The sequence below is a fragment of the Pteropus alecto genome, unplaced genomic scaffold, assembly GCF_000325575.1.
Source record: "Pteropus alecto unplaced genomic scaffold, ASM32557v1 scaffold125, whole genome shotgun sequence".
NCBI lineage: Eukaryota > Metazoa > Chordata > Mammalia > Chiroptera > Pteropodidae > Pteropus > Pteropus alecto.
Window position 1 is genome coordinate 1247816 of NW_006436888.1, and position 5734 is coordinate 1253549.

The window sequence follows — 5734 nt, forward strand, 5'->3', positions numbered from 1 at the left end:
AGCAGTCAGGTCACGTTCTGACACCTCCTCCCTTCCTCACCCCAGGACACTCTGAACCTGAGTCCAGCCGCTCCCGCCTCATTAAGCAGCCGGCACAGGGCCCTGGGAAATGTCTTAATTAGGTGGCCGCACTGGCTCCTGTAAATTAATTTGATAAAGATAATAAAGTTCAACAGAGCAAGTTCAACAGAGCAGAGCTGACCACGTTTCTGAAAGCCGCTGCCCCGAGGCCTGAGCTCTGCGAATCAAGATCTGGGGAGGAGTGATGGGGTTTGTGGACAGGGTCTTCAGGGCATTCTGTCCCTCCCCTGTCCTTCCTGCCCCTCCATGCGTTTCATGGTCTGATGGCCACAGAACCCAAGGAGCCACCTGGTCCTAAAGGTATCTGGAAACCAGCTGGGCTTGCATCCCGGCTTTGCCATGTGCCCTGGGACTCAGGCCACCCGACCTCGGCAAACGTCACTTTTCTCAGCTGAAGGCGGGTATGATAGTCCCGCCTCCCAGAACTGATTACATGAAATATTACCCATGCCTGAGTAATAGTGGGTCTTCAGCTACTTTTATTCTTAAAATAAAATAATGGAAGCCCCCCTTACGGACCTCACTGTGTGGCCGTTTGGAAAATGGTTCTTTTGGATAACCCATTAACTTCTGTTTTTTATGTGCCCTTTAATCCTTTGGGGCTCAAAGGATTGAAGAACATGGTCAAGGTCACACAGGTAAGTAGTAGATGTAAGACCTGAACCCCGTTCTTCCGTCACAGCTGGAGCAAAGCCTTTCTCACCGCACCGTGTGCTGGGGAAGCGCAGCTGTGCAGACCTGCGAGCCTGCAGACAGGTGGGCCTGAACACCTCCGATGACCCAGATTCGCTTCCCAATCCAGATGATCTCACGAGAGACTTAAACAGCCTGAGTTCACACCGGTCACAGGTGGTGGGTAGAAAGACTGTCGGACACGAGTCAGGAGACCTGGGGTTCAGGCACAGCTCTGCCACAACTCTCTGTGGCACCTTAGCCAAGTCGCACCCTCCTCTGAGCCTCTTTCCATCTGCAAGAGGGAAGGAAGGTTACCGACTCTGAAGACCTTTCCAGCCCAATTCATTCCACGGATCCTCCTCTGAGCCCCCTGCTCTTTGGTTTTAGAGGGCCTAAAATTTCTCCCCATGCATCCTGCAACCCGCCACAGTGTCACCCCACAGGGGCTGAGCACACTGGAACCACCTGCACTATATCGACTCAGAGAGCAGCAAGAAGGACCAAGGGTAGATGTGAGGAGTTCCAGCAGATTGGGGTGAAGGATCCTAAAAACAGAACTTCTCCTTGGCACGCGAAATTCCCAAGCTAGGAAAATGACAATCAGCAAAGAAGAAGAACAATGATAGTGTGAAGCCCTTTTCTCCTTGCTGTAAACAAGAGAGATGCATTGGGTGTCTCATTAGCAAAATATTAGATAATTGGTGTAATCTGGTACTATTCCCTTTTTGACAGCCTTCGCTATGCTGTCCCATTTCAAGCTTGAGCTGCCAGTAATATCAGCTGATAACTGTAATACTGAAAATGAAAAATCAGATCAGAGTCGTCAGACGATCCCATTAAATTGATTTAGGACAAGAAAAATTAATGGGATTCCCTTGTCACCCCTCTCCTCCCCAGCCTGGTCTCTGCCTCGCTCTGCCACATGGAGGGAGGAGCAGTGGCTCTGCCACTCTGACCTGCTCCCACCCTGCAAAACGGTCAGGAGCCATCTCCCTTGAAGGCAGCTGTGAGAGCTCAGTAAGAGAACAGGGAGGGACGAGCACCCAGCAGCGGCCCCAGACAGTGCAGGTGTAGATCTTTCTCCCCTTTCCCTGAGAACTGAGCCTCTGAGACAACGGCTCAGCCTCTGCTATTTCTAAGGTTCATAAGGCAAAGAAATGAAGTCAGTGTGATGTGTGTCCCATCAGTTCAAGTAATAGAAATCAACTCAAACCAGCTTAAAGAAAAAAGAACATTTGTTGGCTCATCAAACTGGGAAGTCTAGAGGGAGAGCTGAACCCAAAGGTGTCACCACAGCACACCTTCCATCCCTGCCTTAGTCTCCTCTGCCACTGCTTGTGGGATCGCTCCATACTGAGCTGGCAGAGGGATGAGTTGGGGAACATGACCACAGACAGCTTCTGGGTTTACAACCCCAGAAGAAACAGTTTCTCTCACCAGCGTCAATAGAGAGAGGCCTGATTGGTTAATGTCAGGTCACATGCCCATCTCTGGGCCAATCACTATGGGCAGGGGTGAGACATTATTCTGACCTGGCCTGGGTCCCACATCCATTCCTGTAACCGAAAGAACAAGGTAGTATTATAATTGGCACCCTCGTTGGGCGAGAAGGCGAGGGAGCATTCCAAAGGATGCTTGTACTACTGGAAGAGGGGGAGGCATGGGGTTATATGAAACAAACCACCTCCAAACTTAACATCTTAAAAAAAAAACCACCTTGTGTGATCTCTCATGATTCTGTGTGTTGACTGGGCTCAGTTAGGTGGTTCTTCTGCTGGACATGACATAGTCTGGATCTGTAGTCAGTGAGGAGTTGACCAGACAGCAGTGCCCAAGATGGATCACCCACGTGTGCCCATGGCTGGGACTCTCTCTCTCAGGTCCTCTCTGACTCCGTGCCTCTGTCCCTGTCATCCCTCCATAGGGTAGCTGGACTTCTCAAATGGCAACTCAGAGTTCCCAAAAACATGAAAGCAGAGGCTACCGGGCCCAGAACTGGCAGTGGCACCTCCATCCTATTCCATTGTCAAAGCAGTCCAAGGTCAATTCAGATGCAAAAGAAGGAAAATGAACTCCTCTTCTCAATGCGGGGAGGTAGCGATCAATCTCCACCATCTTTAACCCATCCCTGGGGAGGGCTGGGCAATCGGTGGCAGCGGGCGTGCCACCTGATGTCCATCGTCTACGAGTTAACTTAAGAAGCACTAACAGAGGCCCTGCTCGGTGCCAGGCTTGTGTCAGGAGCTGGAACTGAGACTCCCACCCTCAAGGGAGCTGCCTGGCGACCCCCTCCCTGGGGGCAGCCTATGATTGGTCTGTGCATTTGTTGCCATGGAAACCAGGCCATTCTGGAGGCTCCTACTGTTCCTTCTTAATGAGGCAGTCCAGCGAAACACAGGAAAAGAAGAAAGGGCCTTCTCCTGCAAGAAGATGCTCAGGAGAGGTTTGGCTCCTCCCTCTCCCTAATCAAGGTAGAAAGGTCTGAAACCAAATTAGCATTTGTTTGAGTCCAGGGTGTCCAAAGTGGCCTTGGATGGGTCACTTCAGCTCTCTGCGCCTCAGTTTCCTCATCTCTAAAATGGGGTTGATAACTCACCTCATAATGCTCTAAGAAGAAAATGGACTAAGGTATAAAGAGTCTAGTACAGTGCCTGGCACATAGCAGGGGCTGAATCATAAGGATCTATTGGCAGGGTCACCACCGCTCCCTTATCCATGCCTGCTCCAAGGTCTATGCTGAGCCATCGAGGACACCCTGCCCTGTGGTTTCATCTCAGCTTCTTTAGCTTTTCATACCCACTCGCCCAAAGCTCTCCTTCCCCTTCAGTCCTGAGCAGCACTGGAGGGAGCTGGCCCTAGAATCCCTGCCTGGTCTAACCAGCCCGTGAAGACCTCTGGCCCCTCTGAGCTCCTTCATCCTCGCCTCTGGGGTTCAGGCCAGCTCAGAGGGGGCGAACTCAACATTCCTATTTCATTTTACACACACTGAATTTGGGCCTCTTGAACCTCACATCCAGAGAAGCATGCAAATCGATGCAAATGAGTATCTGATTTATGCAAAACAGCATGCAAATCTATGTTCCTGGATTTGCCAAAGAAAAAAGCCTGGTCATCTAATTCAGCAGAAATAACAGGAGAAGATCGTGTCTGTCCGTCAGAGCCAGGTTCAAGCTGTGAAGAACTCAGCAGACCTGAAATGGAGCTGGAGACATCCCTGGCTTCCCTAGGCCACAGCCCCCAGTCCCTAGAACCAGGAGCTCCTAGCCCTGGGTTTGCCAACAGAGTCCAACTTCACAAGGGTGCCCAATTCTCCCACAGATGAGCACACTTGATCTCCCTTCCCTCCAGATAGGGCCACCAAAGAGGATGCTCCCCAGTTCCCCCACCCACATATAGCCATGTGCTTAATACTGGCCAGCCCCATTATTAAAATCATCACTGCTAAAAAAGAGCTAACGCTGAGTGAGAAGGCCTTGGGCCGAGCACTTTACACATATCGGCTCCTTTACCCCTGGCAGCAGCCCAGGATAAGAAACTATTATCTTACAGCAGGAGAAACTGAGGTCAGTGAGTGGGAGACTTTATTTATATCTGTGAGACCCCCAAAGCCAGCATTCTCATCCCTACACATTGGGCCTTTAAGAACCTTCTCTTTTCAAACCTGTGTTGCCCATGAGGCTGGGGGCTCAGCTCCAGGAAGGCAGAGATGGTGTCTGCTCACCCACTGCCCTGGCCCCAGAACCTCGCTCTGAGCTTGACATGTGGCGGCCGGTGGTAGACACTTGAATGAATGAATGAATGAGTGAATGAATGAATGAATGAAACCTACTCGAGTACAGCTTGTTCAAACACAAGTTTGCTTACTGCAAACTTACGCCGTCTATTTTCTGGACCCCACAAACGGCCCACAATGGGATATCTATCTTGTCAGTACGGTGTTTACCATACTTTGCCCTTATTTCCCCAAAACACCTGGTGAGCGATGCTAGCGTTTGTGTGTCCTAAGCCAGCAGAACGAATACAGGTTTCTGCACAAACTACTGGGCTCTCCAAGTAGAGCTATGCCTCTCTGAAGAAGACGCTAGGGTTATTTAACGCTCTACAGAGGAGCATCTCTAAGTACAGACACCTGGCAGGGCTCCTAAATGAGATGATAATAATCAAGTTAATGAGGGCTCGCCACGGGCCAGGAGCTGCTCTGTGTATTTTACACGAATTAACTCATTTCATCTGCAAAACAATGCAGTCCGTGCTGTTAACATCCCCAGGTTCTAGAAGACGAGACCGAGGCTAAGGGTTTGCAAACATTCTGTGGCTTTTATCGGCACATCCTCACGTGGGGTCCTCGGGCGGCAGAGTAGAGAAGACAGGGCTGGGAATGGGCCAAGGTTGGGACAGCAGGTGGTGCAGGGTTAAGACCCGCAGCCCTGGAGTCCTCCTCTGCGCTGTGTGACCCTGGGCAGGTGACTTCAACTCCCTGAGCCTCAGTCTCTTCATCTGTAAAGTGGGGAGAATAACAGAACCTCCTCTAGGGGTGGTCGTGATGCTTCATTGTGGTCAAGGCTATAATGCACAAAACATGGTACCTAAAAAAAAGTGCAGCAGGTTTGGACTTAGACCTAGGCAAGACTTGGATTCACAGAGGTGCAGGGACGTGTGGATCACATTCAGACTGATGTCAAAATTGAACGCATGTCTCCTGACTCAAGGCCCCGTCGCCCTCTCCACCCCTCAGCCCGGCCCGACTGTTGGGGCTGCACTGGCTTCCAGGACTGGCACACGGAACACCTATAAGACTCAGCTCCTTGCAGAGAAGGAGCCAGCTGTCTGCCTCGGGGAGCGAGCACATAATGACCACGCTTCTCACCAGGAAAGGCTTGCAGTTTCTGTTGATATGAAGAGTTGACAAGGAATAGCTCAGGTAATTATATTAATTTTCCTCAATTTACACATTCTTGCTATTTGCCATTTCCCCAGG